This window comes from Pipistrellus hanaki, assembly GCF_964339955.1.
Source record: "Pipistrellus hanaki genome assembly, chromosome: X".
In the NCBI taxonomy this organism is placed as follows: domain Eukaryota; kingdom Metazoa; phylum Chordata; class Mammalia; order Chiroptera; family Vespertilionidae; genus Pipistrellus; species Pipistrellus hanaki.
The window spans coordinates 41887547-41904657 of NC_140524.1; the positions used below are offsets into that span (position 1 = coordinate 41887547).

The 17111-nt window shown below is 38.1% G+C and overlaps 1 pseudogene across 1 annotated transcript; it reads right to left on the minus strand.

Moving 5' to 3' along the window:
* Positions 1-727: 727 nt before the first annotated feature.
* On the minus strand, positions 728-1812 carry LOC311615805 (polyadenylate-binding protein-interacting protein 1-like; annotated as a pseudogene). The gene has a single exon. The product of its transcript is annotated as a polyadenylate-binding protein-interacting protein 1-like (transcript).
* Between the last annotated feature and the right edge of the window lie 15299 nt (positions 1813-17111).

Sequence of the window (17111 nt, forward strand, 5' to 3'; positions counted from 1 at the left end):
ATAGAGATGTGATAAGGAAAAACTAGACTGAGAAGTAACCGTCAAAGAATAAGAAAGTGACAACCCAGGAGCCATTAGAGTGGAGGGGACATGGAGGCAGGGCTTGTGCCTCAGACAGCTCAGTCAAGGCCAGATAGTGCCAAAGAAGAAAGGCCAACACTGCTGTAGCAAGCCTTAGAGTAAGTCCACTAGACTGTGAGCCTTTTTAAGGCTATACTGACTCTCATCTGGGACCATTTCCAGAGTAAGGTCACATCACAAGTTTATTGCAGTTTTATTTCACTTGATATATATAATAGGTACTGTATCAAATTGGGAAATAATAAACATAATGGTCCCTGGCCATTGCTCCTTTAAGGTTTTTGCTTTTAGGGCCCTAGATTTTGGCCCTACTCTCAGGATTATAATGAAGAAAACTATGAAGGAAGTTAACAGGTATAGAAGGGGTTCTGAGTCAAATTCCATCCATCTCAATGTCTCCCTTGTTTCTCCAAAAGAATCTTAACTATATATTTAGGACAGAGAAAGAGCACAAAGAAGAGGAGATGGAAGGTGAGCTGAGATACATGGGAAGCCATGTTTTTATTCATTTATTTTTTTTTTCAAAATCGATTTTATTGCAGCCAAAACAGTGGAATTAACTGTACATAATAAACTATCACACACACACACACACACACACACACACACACACACACACACATATATATATATATATATATATATATATATATATATATTAAGATATAGGGGATAAAGTTTATTTTGGCAGAGAATGTTAAAATTAAAGTTGCATACATTAGTAACATAACTCAACATCCTTAATTTGGTATAAGTGTGACACATTTTCCTGCTTTCCTGTGTTCTGTAAGTCACCATAACCTAAACTGCTTTGTAAAACTTATACGTTGAAATTTAACTTTACTGTTTTTGCTTACGTTCTGATTCCAAACAAAACTTTTCATAAGCTTCTATCCCTGGGTCCATCTCATCATCAAGATCATCCAAGTACAGATCACCAGCGCCTGATAAATCTGTTCCATTTTCTTCATAATCTGCAAAAAGGTCTTCTCTTTCAAGTAACTCTTGATATTTCTCTTGGTAATCTGGATCAGCTGCAGTAAAAGGAACACCATCAGATGTATAAAATGTTGGTTCATTCATAAAATAGTTGGGGTCGTTTTCAGGTGTTGCTTCTCTGTATGTTGAGGTTACATGGACTCTACCCCAGTTATTGACCGGAGCTCTACAAGATTCAAGAACATCTGCTTCACGTCTCTGCTGCAGTGCGCATCCAGGACGACATTTTCAATCCTCTGGATAACTTCTTCCATGTCCATCTTTCCCTTTTCCTTCCAGGCATCTTCCAGCACTGACCCTGTCAACTTCAATAATTTTACTGCACAAATTAGATTGTCATACAGGGTTAGCAAAGAGGGCATTCAGCAACTCCCGAAGACCAGCCTGAAGAATATCTGCTCTTGTAACCTGTCCATTTATTCCTTTGATCTCCAGCTTCAGATAAAGTTCTCCCAGGAAGAGCACAAACGCATGGAATCATTTTCGAGCTGCTTCATCCCCCTTTGCAGCTTGATCTCGAGGTTCATATTCAGTCCTACATCTTTGAAGTAGCAATTGGCGGAAGTTGCCACTCTGTGAGCTAATTGTCAGGTGATGGGACAGGTAATTACACGGGCGAGCTCCCATGTAGGAGAAATTTGGAATGGACGTGGCCTGCTGATAGATGAGTTCCACAAATTCTTGCAAAGCATCGTCTGTGGTAACCCAGGAAGCCATGTTGTTAACCACTCATTCTGGACCTCCTCTTGGTGATGTTGGCAGCAAAGAAGAAATACATGACATCCTGATAAGCCTGAGAGACCCACTCCTTCTCCTGATCCTTGCCCTGTGCCAGTAGCCTGCAAGAGTTAAAATACCAATTCCTCAAGTCATAAGGGCCTCCCAAGAAAATGAATCTTAGATGAGCTCCTGATAATTTTACTCTTGGGGTGACTGTGTAGCCAGGTAGAGTTGATGGCAAAGGGTTAGTGGGGAGCATTGTAAGTTAAATAGCTACTTAAATCTTCCCCATTCTCCAACCTTTTCTTTGTCTCCAGCCTTATCCCTTTCTCTTTGCTCTTCATTTTATTTTACATCTAGTACATACAGTTGGATTATTTATATATTTACATATTCCATGGTTTATGAAATATGATCATCATTGGTCATATAGTGCTTTATTTATTTATAAAGCCTATATATGAAACTACCACCTTATGAAAAAAAAGTTATTAGTCATTTGTTGATTTGTTGATGGCAGCCATTCTAGCAGGTATGAGAGATGGTACCTCATTGTCATTTTGATTTGTATCACTCATGTGATTAGTTACATTGAACATTTTTTCAAATGTGTCTTGGCTAACTGTATGTCCTCTTTGGAGAAGTGTCTATTTACTAGTATGTCCTTTACCCATTTTTTAATTAGATTGTTTTTCTTTTGTTAAGTTGTCTGAGTTCCTTATATATTTTGGATATTAACTCTTTATCAGATGTATTATTGCCAAATATGTTATCCCATGCAGTGGGCTCTTCTTTTGTTTTGTTGATGGTTTCTTTTGCTGTGCAGATTTTGTGTGTGTGTGTGGTTTTTGTTTGTTTGTTTGTTTGTTTGTTTTTTATCTTGATGTATTGATAGTCCCATTTATTTTCTCCTTAGTTTTATTTGCCTTGGGAGATGTATCTGTAAACACATTGCTACAAGAGATGTCTGAAATTTTTCTACCTATGGTTTCTTCTAGGATTTTTATGGCTTTACGACTTACATTTAAGTCTTTTATCTATATTTGAGTTTATTATTGTGTGTGGTGTAAATAGGTGGTCTAGTTTAAAATTTTTTGCATGTATTTGTCCAATCAACAAATGACAAGTACTGGCAAGGAAAGGGAACCCTAGTAAACTACTGGTGGGAATGCAGAATGATGCAGTCATTATGGAAAACAGTATAGAGTTTCCTCAAAAAAATAAATATGGGACTGCCATTTGACCCCGAGATCCCACTTCTATGAATATTGCCTAAGAAACCCAAAACACCAATGAGAAAGAATGCATGCAACCCCATGTTCATAGCAGCACAATTTACAATAGCTAAGATCTGGAAACAGTCTGAGTGCCCATCAGTAGATTAGTGGATAAAAAAGCCGTGGTACATTTATACCTGAGAATACTATGCAGCAGTAAAAAAGAAGAATATCTTACCCTTTGAGACAGCATGGAGGGACCTGGAGAGTATAATGCTAAGTGAAATAAGTCAGTCAGAGAAAGAAAAGTATTCTATGATCACACTCATATGTGGAATCTAAATAACAAAATATACTGATGAAAGGAGTGGATCCAGAGACTTGGAAGCATGGAACAGAGTGCAGAATCTCAGAGGGAAGATGGAAGAGGGTGGATTGGTGGGAAGTAATCAACCAAAGAACTTGTATTCATATATGCAAAACCCATGGACACAGACAATAAGGTTCTGAAGGCCTGGGGTGGGGGTGGGTTGCCTGGAGGGATTTTGGGGCAAAAAGGGGGACATATATAACACTTTCAAACAATAAAGAATTATTTTTAAAAATCTACTAAAACATTACCAATAAATTTACATACTAGTATGTTTATGTGCTCCTTCTACTCTACCTTATCTCTTACCCCTTTTACCCCTTTTGTTGCTACCAAAGTTAACTATTATTGTGTATTCTGTGTTTATTGTTTCCATTATTTACTTTTAATTTTATCACAAATACTAGGCTCATTTATTTACTTATTGTCAGTGGATAATTTCATATTACAATAGGTGAGTTGAGAAGTTGTGACAGAGACTACAAGGTTCTCAAAGCCTAAATCATTTACAAACGAGTTTATTACAAAAACCAAGTTTGCTGACTCCTGCCTTAAAAAAATCTCTCTGAATATAAGAACCGTGTCTTATTCAACTCCACTTTTTCTGAATATGCCTAGAACAGTGTTTTCGCATAGTTGCTTAATAAGTGATTGTCCAAAGAATAGATAGAAATGAGGTAAAAGATCCTGTCTGCCAAATTCAAGCCCGAATTTCATTTTTCCATTAGTGCTGATATCAGCCAGTATTATGAAGTATGTGAATTCTAGCATCTTTGTTGGTTGGGAGAAAATGATATAGAGAAAGCACTGCAAATAGAAATTTAGGAAAGCTAGTTTGACTTGCTCCCAGCATCTATTCTTAAAGCACAGTGCTGGCCTCACCCCTGCCATGCAATATTCTTTGGTTTTAGAATCTCTAATTGGCATGCAACTCTCCCAAGTTTCTCCACTTTGAGAAATGCTTAAATAGGTTAATCTCTACCAGGTGTGTCTCATGGTCTGTCTTTGGTTTATTTATGTCACAGTCGTTAAAAGAAATTTTTCACATACATGAGCACACTCATTTAAAGCCTCAGCTTTCTAAAGTAAGCAGTATGTAAGCCTGTAAAGCAGAGGTGGGGAACTTCTGTCTCATGGACCCTTAAAAGTCCACAAAATCATTTGGTCTGGCCCTGCCAAGGCATTAGGGGTAAGTACATTAAATGTTTGACCAAATAAAGCAGGCTAATTTTGTATGGCCCATGAAAGATGTTATAAATATCCATATGGCCCCTTGGCAGAAAAAAAGATTCCCCAGCTCTGCTTAGAGCCAGGCAAACCTGGGTATGAATCTTGCCTATGTGACCATGGTTTCTCTTCCTATTGGCTCTGAATTTCTATTTTGCATCTACAAAATGCGCCTAGCATTACATACCTCAGAGGCTTCTTAGAGGAAGTAAATGAGATAATGCCTATGAAACACTAAGTACAGAATGGGGCAAATGGAAAACACTCAGCTAAAAGTAGCTATTACCATTTATATAATAGCTATCATCTCGATCAGAGATTTTATAGACCTTGACATGTTATAAGCCTTTTAAAGGTAGGGTCGATATCCTAGCTATTCTGCATCTCCGTCATACCTGACACATAGTAGGCTCTCAGTGTGCATTAATTACTTGCATCATAACTGACACCTCAAATGAAGCTCATGGTAGAGATGCAGATGTCAAACTCTACCTTATCTCACATTTTCCACTGCCTGTATCTCTAGGCATCTGGGCGTTAATCAGAGCCATATATCAAAAATAGGAGCTGACATATGTGGTTATTTTATCAGTTTGGGGGCCATCAAAAATTAGTCTATGTTCTACAAATGAATAGTAACCTTATTAAAATCTCCCCTGTGAAAATACATAATACATTAATTATCCCTGGAGAAAGTAGTACAATGGGTGTAATATTTCCAAAACACCTGTCTCAACAAGTCTAAATTGATAAGATAGAACTCAGATTCAAATCCTGAGGGTTTGTAAAACACCAATCTCCCAATCTGTGACAGGAAAAAAAAATTATATATATATATATATATATATATATATATATATATATATATATATACATACATACACACACACACACACATATATACATATATATATATACATACACACACACACACACACACACACACACACACACATATATATATATATATATATATATATATATATATATATATATATATATATATATATGTATGGCACTCTATAGCTGGCAACCATTTTTTTTTTCTGTTTTAACACCAAACTAGGCACAGGGACTCCTATGTTAGCCTGGGAATAATGCATTATATTTTGGAAATTTGATTGTTTGTATTAATAAAATGCCACAAAACAGAGGCTCCCAGGCCAGCATGTCAGGACTTGACAACTTCCATTGATTTATTTAACAATGTCTTGAGGAGGACAAACAGGGTAGACACCTCAGTGAGAAATGGTTGTGGGACTGTGTCAAAACACTTGTCAGTTCAATAGCAATCAACATAAGATCTGAGGTTCTGATTAAAGTTCAGGCCTCTGGGTACTCAAGGCCAACAGCAAAACCCACCAAGGGGGAAGTTTTCTTTCTCTAGCTCCCACCTCTTCTTTCTACTCCCTTTGCCTAGCTCACCCCAATCCCACAGTGGATGACACATTTCTTTGATTCAACTTAAATTAATGACAAATCTTAATGTGGGCCCTTTCCAAGGGAATTTGCATTTATATAGTGGTCACTGGATTCAAATAAGAGAAAGGCATTTATTTAATCAATAAATAAACTTAAAGAGATTTATACTAAGACACATCTTGATAGGGACAGAAATATAGTATTGGGGACCAGTTATAATTGTAAGAAATACTAATAATGCTCTATTATCCATGATTGTTATGTTCTGATTAAAGAAAGCACATTCTCACCTGGCTTGGAGTTGCAGAAGGGCCCTGGGAGCTCACCTGGAAATTCAGCCCATCCTCTACATCTGGGGGTTGCCTATTATCATGGAAAATTAACAACTTTGTTAAAGAAACCAGAGCCTCCAACCCTTGGCATATCACCAGTCCTTTAAAGACCCCCAGCATTTTGCATACCCACAAGCCTTTTCAAATCCCCAGCCCACAGTTACCAGTAAATTGCCTATTTGGCATATCCCTTTGCCTACTATTCGTCTTTCTACCCAATATAAACAGCTGGTTCATGGTAGGGGTGCAGAGAAGACTTTTGTGGGTGACCTGCTGCTCTTCCAGTACTGCTGGCATTATTGGAATATATGATTCAAACCTATCTCTGCTGAATTGGCTCAAGTAGTGACAGGCAGCCTGGACCCACGATTGTCTGGTTACAATCTTAGTTAAACTTCTGAATCTTATAGACAGAAAAAAAAAATATATTGAAAGCAGTAAGAGAGAAATTACTTTGCCGAGAGTGGGGGGAAAAATCGAATTACAGCAATTTTTCATCAGAAACCATTGAAGCCAGAAAAAAGTGGCACAAGATTATTAAAATGCTAAAAGAACTATCAACCATAAATCCCACAGTCTTCAAAAATATATTTTAGGGATTAAGGGGCAATCAAGATATTCTTAGATTAAGGCAAAGGAAGAAAAGCTGTTGTCAGAAGACCTACCTTTCAATGTGGCTAATGGAATTTTTGAAAGAGACAGAAAATGATAAGGGAAAGAATCTTGGGATGTAAAAAAGGAACAAAGCTCATATCACATTGGAGGTCAAAAAGAAAGAAGAAGGAAAGAAAGAAAGAAAGAAAGAAAGAAAGAAAGAAAGAAAGAAAGAAAGAAAGAAAGAAAGAAAGAGAGAAAGAAAGAAAGAGAGAAAGAGAGAGAGAGAGAGAGAGAGAGAGAGAGAGAGAGAGAGAGAGAGAGAGAGAGAGAAAGAAAGAAAGAAAGAAAGAAAGAAAGAAAGAAAGAAAGAAAGAAAGGGAGGGAGGGAGGGAGGGAGGAAGGAAGGAAGGAAGGAAGGAAGGAAGGAAGGAAGGAAGGAAGAAAGAAAGAAAGAAAGAAAGAAAGAAAGAAAGAAAGAAAGAAAGAAAGGAAATAAAGAAAGAAAGAAAGAAAGAAAGAAAGAAAGAAAGAAAGAAAATAATTATTGAGTCCATAGGGAAAGGGGATGAGGAGAAGAAAGAGGAGGGATGGAAGCTTTTTAAAAATAGAAGAATATTAGCTAAAACATGTTGAAGAAATTATAGAATTAGTAAGTCAGTATTTTCCATTACCCAGTGTAATAACAAGTACAAGCATAGATCATTACTGGAGGCTAAGACCATTGGGTAACAAGTCATTGGAAGTAGATAGTGAAAAGGCCTTAGGATATCACTGTACAGTTAATTTTAATTCTAAAAGAAGTAAGATACATTTACAATATAGAGAGCTGATGGATCCTCAATATAACCATAGGATCAAACCCAGCATAATCAGTATATGGTCAAACCAAGATTCTGAGCCTGCTGATAGTATACAATACACTGGAAGTATACAATATCACCTATATGGAGGTCTTTCTCAAAATGTTTAGCCTAAATCTATATATAAAAGCCTAAGTGATTGTTATGACCATAACAACTGGAACAACTGGTCTACCAGTTACTATGATGGGCACTGACCACCAGGGGGCAGATGCTGAATTCAGGAGCTTCCCCCTGGTGTTCAGTGTGCTCCCACAGCAAGAACATAGTTCAGTGAGAATCAGGGCTCATGGCAGGCAAGTGCAACTGTGGCAGTGGGGGGGCTCCTCACCAGCAGCCTGCCTCTTTGGCACTGCTATGTCTCTCAGGGGGATGTTGGACTGCCAGTTTTGGCCTGACCCAGCAGTCTGACATCCCCCAAGGGATCCTGGATAGTGAGAGGGTGCAGGCCAGGCAGAAGGACACCACCTGTGCATGAATTTGTGCACCAGGCCTTTAGTATAATTATAAAGCAAATTTCAGAATATAGGATACTCTACATAATAGAACTGGCTTGGACTTTTTGAAACTCTCAATATCATGAAAAACAAACTAGCAACAAAAACAGCAGGAAACTAAGATTAAAAGAAACTGGAGCCCAGCTGGTGTGGCTCAATGGTTGAGCATCCACCCATGAACCAGGAGGTCATGGTTAGATTCCTGGTCAATCAGAGTACATGTCTAGGTTGTAGGCTTGATCTCCAGCAGGGGGCTTGCAAGAGGCAGCTAATAAATGATTGTCTCTCATCATTGATGTTTCTATCTCTCCCTCTCCTGTTCTCTCTCTGAAATCAATAAAAACATATATATTTAAAAAAATTTTAAATAGAAACTGAAGAGATTACAATCCAAATGTAATGGGGGACCTTAAAAATAAAGCTGTAAAAGATAACTTTAGGGGAAATAAAGACTGGATAATAGATGACACTATTGAATTAATGTTAAATTCCCTAAATGTCATATAGAATAAGTATTTATTCTAGATTATTTGCAGTTGAAATATCATGATATTTGTAATTTACACAGAAAGAGAGGGAGAAGGTGAGGAAGAAGGAGGGGATCATAGTGACAAAAAAAGGAAGCAAAGCTGGCAAAATGTCTTGTTAAGGGGTTGTAGTTGTTTGGATTATAGTTGTTCAAATCCTAACTCTTGATACCTAAGAATGTGATCTAATTTGGAAAATAATATTTTTGAAGCTATAATTAAATATCTCAAGATTTTATCATAGTGGCTGTAGACCCTAAATCCAATGATTGGTGTTTTTATAAAAAAATTAGAAACCATTGGGGGTGTGAAAAAAAGCCACATGCTAACCTGACAAGCTCAGGGAAGGCCTGCATGGCAGTCTTGCAAACCCAGAGACCTAAGATAACCACAAAAGATGGTTTGAAAATTAAAAATCTAACAGGTTATATAGTAGGTAGTCATGTCCCAGATATTTTCCCAGACAAAGATCAACTTTGATCTTTTTACTGAGCCCATTTGCCTTTTTGCCTCTAAGATAACAAATCTGTGAGATGTCTGGGTAACTTGTAACTTCCCTTTTTCCGGAGCCCCTGGGGAACAACCAAATGTGGTGAGCACCAGGACAAATGCCTCAAATTCCTTCATTATCATGTTAATTGTTGATGCACTCACCTGAGTACACATCCATCATTTTACTTTTTATCCAATCCCAGGAGTTTCCCACTGCTTTGCTTTCTCCCGCCTCCTTACTCCATCACCAATGAATTTCATGTAACCCACCTATGTCCCTCCTTTGATTTCAGTGTATAAATAAAGAAATGTAACCCACCATTCTTGGGAGCATTATCTCAATCCGTTGAGGTTCTGCTTCCTGGCATTTGTTGACAGTAAGGCTCAAATAAACTCACAAAAAAATTCTTTACAGGTTTCAATGTTGTTGTTTTTTCGTTAACAGGGGAACAAGGGATAATGGTAAAGAAAGAGATAAGAGATTGGTGCTACCTCAAGCTAAGGATCACCAGGAACCACCAAAATCTGAAAGTAGCAAAGATCCTTCTGTAGAGAGTGTTTGGCCCAGCCAACACCTTGATTTCAGATTTATAGTCTCCAGAATTGTGAGAGGATAAGCTTCTGTTGTTACAAGTCACCAAGTGTGTGGTAACTACAGTGAAACAGGAATTTTAGAGGAACATAGTCAGATTTAGGGAATTTTTAGAATTGGGGTCCATGGGAAAAAAAACATAGGGCTGCAGATGGGGAGAATATACATCTCCATAACACAAGGAAGCCAGGTGCAGTTACATTTCCATAAGACAAGGGAGAAGCAACGGGTATATTTCCATAAGACAAGGGAACTGGAAGTAGCCAAAAAAAAGGTCTATGTTTATAAAATAAAGAAGGAAGAAATCCCAGAAGGAATAGGAGGACAATGAGGGAGGTGGGGGCTCAAAAGTCACTATAGTCACCAATTTGAAAGGGAATATTGACCAATCAGAGGGGATGTCAGGACACAGGAATTGCAGCCTTAATAAACCATGAAAACAGGAAGTCTGTGTGACCCTTTCCCCTTCCCCAGGTGGGAGTCCATTCTGTGGGACTTTTTCCTTCTCTCCACATGGGAGTCTCTACTTGTTCTTCAATAAATCTCCACCTTTGCAATACTACCCTCTGTCTGTGGATTCATTCTTCAACTCTAATGGACAAAGAATCCTGATTCCAGTACCAAAATTCCATATCAGCAGGAAACTAATAAAATGGTATATCAAGTTTCCACCATATTTTTTTTTAGGTTTTCTGTAGATTTAAATTTTTTCAAAAGAATTGAGGGAATAAAACATTATGACAGGTCATGAAAGACTGAACAAGAACAAAACTGTATTATTTTTAGTACCTTCAATGGCTCTTCTTTTCTGCATTTTAAACTATAGCTCCATATCTTCGCTTTACACTGGCTACCAAAACTTGTACAGCTGGTTCAGTGTTTAATGACTGTGGTGTTGGGATAGATCATACTTCTCCTCTCAGTGCTCAGTATTGGCTAGTGCAAATCGAAATAAGTGAGGGAAAAGAAACCCAATAAGTGAAGGGCCAAGGACTGCAGTGTATGGGAACTGGGCATGGCCTGATAAGGAACCTTGATGGCCTTGAAAGTTTAGAAGCAAATAAGATAGCCTTGTGTGTTGTTTGTTTTGTTTCCTGGTTGTCTTCTCAACCATATTTTAAGAAGTTAATGTTCCAAGACTTTGCCTTGCACTTCATTGAATCCCTTATAGTTTGTGGCAACATGCTATAACCCTATAACTGAGTAATCATTGGGTCTGGGCTACCTGTCACTACTTGAGCCAATTAAGCAGAGACAGGGTTGAATTTTATATGAGTGTTTATTACAATAATGCCAACAGTATGGGATAGCAGCAAGTCATCCTCAAAAATCTGTTCTGTCCCCCACCATAAACCAGATCTTATATTGGGTAGAAAGAAGATTACATGGAGAAGTAGGCAAAAGGGATAAGAATTGGTAAGCTAAATGGGCAGTTTATAGGTAATGTGGCCTGGGGGTTTGCAAAGGCCTGCAGGTATGCAAAGGGATAGGGGTTTTCAAAGGGCTGATGCCTCTGGTTTCTGTAACAAAGTGTTAACCTTTCCATGATAATAGGCAGTTCTTGGCCGTGGAGGATGGGCCGAATTTCCAGGTGAGCTCCCACATCCCTTGTGCAGCTATTAGCCTGGTTAGAATGTGCTTTCTTTAATCAGAACAAAGCAATCCTGGTGTTAACATAAAAAAATATACAAACCTGTAAAGAATTTTTATGAGTTTATTTGAACCAAACTGTTGACAATTGCTAGGACACAGAATCTCAATGTATTGGAATAATGCTTCAGAGAATGACAGTTTTTCACCTTGTTTTATACATTACTAGAGGCCCATAGCATGAAAGTCGTGCAGGTCTTTCTTCCCTCAGCTGCAGCACTGGCTTCCCTCTGGCACTTGAGATCAAGTCCTCTCTTGCAGTCCCAGCTTCGTCTGGAAAGACAGAAGGAAGGACATCTGGTCTAATTAGCATATTATGCTTTTATTATTATAGATTATTATTATAGATAATCAAAGGAGGAGATATAAGTGAGTTACATGAAATCCATTGATGATAGATTAGGAAGACATAAGGGAGCACAGCAGGGAAACCTCTGGGATTGGATATAAAGTAAAATGATAGACACATACTTATTTTATTTAGGTGGGTATAGGATAATTAACAGTCAACAATTAACATGATAGCAATAACAATGAAGGAATTTGTGGTATCCATCCTGGAACTCAGTGCATTTGGTTGTGCTCTGAGGGGTCTGGATAAAGGGAAGTTACAAGTTACCCTCTGTCTCAAGTAGATCCTGGGAAAGGATCTGAGGTGCTTATCTAAGTTGTCCCTTGAGATAAACTTGAACCCTGCAGGTGTGGGACATTCAAGTACTTGCTAGCAGAGAGGCTACTCTACGTAAGCAGGACCAAGTGTCAGGCTTAGGACCAGATGCTTTAACTTAAATTTTAAGCATATGCAAAATAATTAAGTTAACTGTTGGAGGAATTACACCACATGAAACATATGCAGTTGCAAATCACATAGCACTTTATCACTTACACAATTCCTGGTGCTGGGGGTACAGGTTTACTGGGGATCCCCGGTGGTGCTGCCCTCTGGGGTACGGCAGCTGGGCTGGGCTGGTCTGGAAGCAGGGGCCTACATTCCTCATCTGAGAACTAGGTTGCATCTAGATCGGGGGTTGCTAGCCATTCTTATGTCATCTGGCAGGGAGTGGAGCATGGAGTGGCATTGCTTGCCAGACTGGCAAAAGGATGTGCCTTTGTGGCTGTTTTGTCAGGCAAGCACTTTGGCTGGTCTGGACCAGAACTTTAAAGCCTGTACTCCATTTGCAGCTGCCCAGGTGGCTATCAATGAATTACCTCAATACACACATGTTTATCTCAAACAGGGCAAGGGGCTACATGTGGTTATCTAGGGAGAATACATCACTCACTCAAGTGGTTACCTTGACAAGTCACTTTGACTTGTTTACTGAAGTTCAAATCCTTATCTATGAGGTACACACGCTTCAGGGCAGTGGGGAATAACACGTTAAGTTTCAAGGAAAGTTAATTTAAACATTTTAAAACCTTCTTTATATATATGGCCTTTTAAAAGCATTTTAAAACATTTCTATATATTATTATGACACCCTGACATTTCAATGATATGTTATTGTGGATGTAAAAGACAATAGGCTCAGTTAAGGTAAATGTTGACCTTTGTTAGAGAAGATATGAGCATAGGACGTGACTACCGACCATAACCGCTTTTTAGCTAAAATTTTATTTTTATTTTATTTATTTATTTTTTAATCATCACTGGAGGATATTTTTTCTATTGATTTTTAGAGAGAGTGGGAGAGGGAGATATAGAGAGAAACACCAATGTGAGAGGGACATCAATGTGATTGGTTGCCTCCTGCATGCCCCTGATCAGGGCCAGGAGCCTACAACTGAGGTATGTGCCCGTGACCGAGTCAAACCTGGGACCCTTCAGTCTGCAAGCCAATGCTCTATCCACTGAGCAAAACCAGCTAGGGCTAGTAAAAGTTTTAATTCCAGACCATTCTTTGTGATTATTTTAGATCTTTGAGTTTGCAAGACTGCCTTGCAAACCTTCCCTGAGCTTGTCAGGTTAACATGTGACCTATTTTTCATCCACAATGGTTAACAAATAATGATTAATATTTCTTATAATTATAGTTGCTCCCCAATATTCTATTTCTGCCCTTAACTATACTAGGCACAGGGTTAATTAAGTCTTCAATGATTACTTGAATTGGGATTTGTGGTGGGATAGAGGGAGTATAGGGAATGTGAGAGATAGCAGAAGAAATTTGAGAATCATTAACCTAGTGCTCCTTAGGTTGTTAAAATGAAACAGAAGTATATCTCTGGGGGGGGGGGGGGAAATGTATTGTGGATTGGGGATGAGGAAACTTTTTCTGTAAAGGAACAGATAGTAAATATTTTTGGCTTTGTGGGCCATACATGTCCTAGCATGAAAACACACATATACAATATGTAAATGAATGGGTATAGTTGAGTTCCAATAAAATTTTATTTTAAAAAACAGAGAATAGGCTAGATTCAGTGCACAATTTGTTGACTGCTGTTATAGATGGGAAGTATTGTAATATACTATGTAGGAGTGTAAGCTCTGCTGTTAGATGTATCTGAATTTTAATCTTGCCTCTTACTAGTTTTGGTCCATGGATAATTTTCTTACCTACTCTAAGCCTCAGTAAACTCTTCTACATGATAGGGGTAATAATAAAAGATCCCTAAGAGGTTTGTTGTAACAATTAAAAGAGAAAATGCACATACATTGCATGGAGTAAGTGTCCAATAAATAGTAGTTGCTGTTATCATCATCATAATCATCATCATTAACATCATCATCATCATCATCATCATCAATACCAATGGGGGGAAATAGGAAAATCTTGTGGGAGGGAAAAAGAATGAGCTTCAGTGTTGTTTTAATGTTACCTATTCTTTAAAATACCCCAACTATATTTTTAGTGTAGTGGAATTGAGCCACCAACTACAACTTTGAAAGACAATAATAGCCTTCAGGGAAGGGTCTATAATGACTCTTCCCCCTCAAGGTACTGATGAAAACTCAATAGGCCAAAAAAAAATACTGTATACCATTAAAAAACAGTTTTGGTAATAAAGCAGAAAATATTAACTTGTTCAAATTTATTTTGTGTCTATACCTGGAATTCTGGATAACATGGTCATGATTGTCCTTCACTAAAAACAAAGTAGAGTAAGAGAAGGTTTAGAAAGGGCATGCTATAGAGATTAATGGCCTAGATGGGTGAACACATGAAGACTCACAAAAAGATTAGGACTTTTCAGCCTGGCACATCAATCTAGAAGGACTGGTCAAGAGCATGGTATTTTCTATGAAATAGACCTGCATATGAATTTTGGCTCCCTGACTTACTAGCTTGCTACCTTGGACAAATGAACTCTAATAATTTACTTGTTTTCACCTGTGAAATGGAAATACTAATAGGTTCTTTCTCAGGGAGCTACTGTCAGTATTATGCATGTGATCCTTGTCCTTGGGACATAATAAGCACCCAGTGACTGTTGTTATGACTTGAAACCTTTAAAATAATATATGAAGTTATCTGCATGAACACATATTCTTTCCAATCCTGGAACAATTAAATGGGGAAGGAGATAACCTTTAAATTATGGATAGATAAAGCTAAGTAAGGGAAAATCTAATTTAAATGACAGGTAGTAAATCTATAGTCTTCATTGTCCCCATGAAGTGTCACAGATTAAAAACAGATTTAATAAAGAATGCATACATGATAGACTCATCATGCCTAATTAAGTGAACATGATATTTAATAGTTGTTGTTTATGTTATGGTTAATGTAAAAGAGAACACAGCAATCTTCCCACAAATATTCCTTGGAGTGAGATTTTGGACTCAAAATTCCCCAAGGTCGATACTGTGGGAGGTAGTTCTCAAATTTAACTGGCTTATTGCTATCTGAATTAATCAAAATCTCATTTTAATCTTGATTTTCCCATGACAATGGTAGATAAGAACCATCGCAAACTGTCAAAGTTCTTATTGTCACCTGGCACTGAGAAAACACTGTAAACATCACTGAACTATTGTTAAAAAAAAAAAAGAGTCAATAGCTTTGAATGAAGAGCTACAGAATATGAAGTCTTTGTGATAGCCAGAAACCTTTGTTAGAATTCTGACGCAACAAGCAACAGCCTGCCCAATAAGATAATACAGACACAGTGCATATTTTTGTGTGTCAAGGAATTTTCTCCAACTCATTACAAACACAAAATTTCAAAGTACCGAAAGGCACTGATTTGTTATGTTCTTCCTTTATAGACTGCTGTACAGAACAAGTATTTCAACAAGTCATTATGTGAATACCAGTTACTAGAGTGGCCTCTCTGTATTAAGTGGCTATAGTGTTACAGAGAAGCAGAATAAATCAAGCAATGCTCAGAGAGTTTGGAGTTACATTTATTATGCTCAGGTCCAGAGGAAAATGTCTCAAATTCTGGGCCCCAACATAGAGGAATTTTCCCTATTTATATGTTTTTACCTTCTTTGTCTCCCAAATATGGGCCCTCATTCCGGCCCCTTTTGCAAGTTCTTAAAGAGCCCCTATGTGCTGGAGCCTTGAGACCTCAACCAAAGGCCTGGCCTAGTGCCAGCACTGATAATTTTGTCTGGGAAGGTTAAATGGCCTCTCTGAAGTGGGAGTAGTCTAATTTTATTATTATTATTATTATTTAAGCAGAAAGCATTTACAGAAGCCAAATAGCAGGGTTGAAATTTCAAACAGCAGTTTTATATAAGATGGATGTTTCATTCCCCACTGGTTTTATGTACAGGAGTCAAATTATTGACTCTTGGTCATTGTCAAGGAGGGAGTTATATTTACCCCTAAAGACTATAATTTTAATTTTATGCCTAATAAAGTTAGTGGTTATAAGATAAGGGTCCGGAATGAGGGCTAAGAGTAATCTTTAGAGAGTCTGAAGAGTTCTGGACTCTCAATTTTGCTTGGCTGTCTTAAGCCGGGTATGATTAAGTCATGTTTGGATTCCATCGACCTTAATTGCCATGGAGGTGGTCCTTTCCAGGTAGAGTCAGTCCTTGGATGGAAAATACCTTTACCTAAACAGATTCACCAGAGTGGAAGGGATGAACCAGATCAGAAGTTGGTACAGGCAGAGCATCTCAGACATACTTCTGGATTGCTTCCTGGGTAGACTGTAAAGCCTGTAAGAACATGAATAGACTGGTTATGAATCTCAGCTTTTCTAGACTGGGTACATCAGGGTCTGGAAGAGTCACTAGAATCTGTAAAGGCTCCACTGGTTTTAGGGCAGCCTCCCAGGCAGCTTCATCTGTGGCCCGGTTCCCTCTTGCTTCTGTGGAGACCCTCACCTTATAAATAGCCCTATGTAAGTGAGCCATTCTAAATGCGAACCTGATATTGGTATAAATTGTTACTGATTTTTCTTTTGTCCACTGGAGAGCCTGAAATTGGGTAACTCAAGTGTTTGACATCCAGCACTCCAGAGGGTTCCAGAGTAAAGCCTTGAACTCATATGGGGCAGTTAGGATTAGTTCCTGCCCCAGGGTTAACTTATTTGCTTTTTTGATAAGCATAGCTATGGCTGCTTTTGCC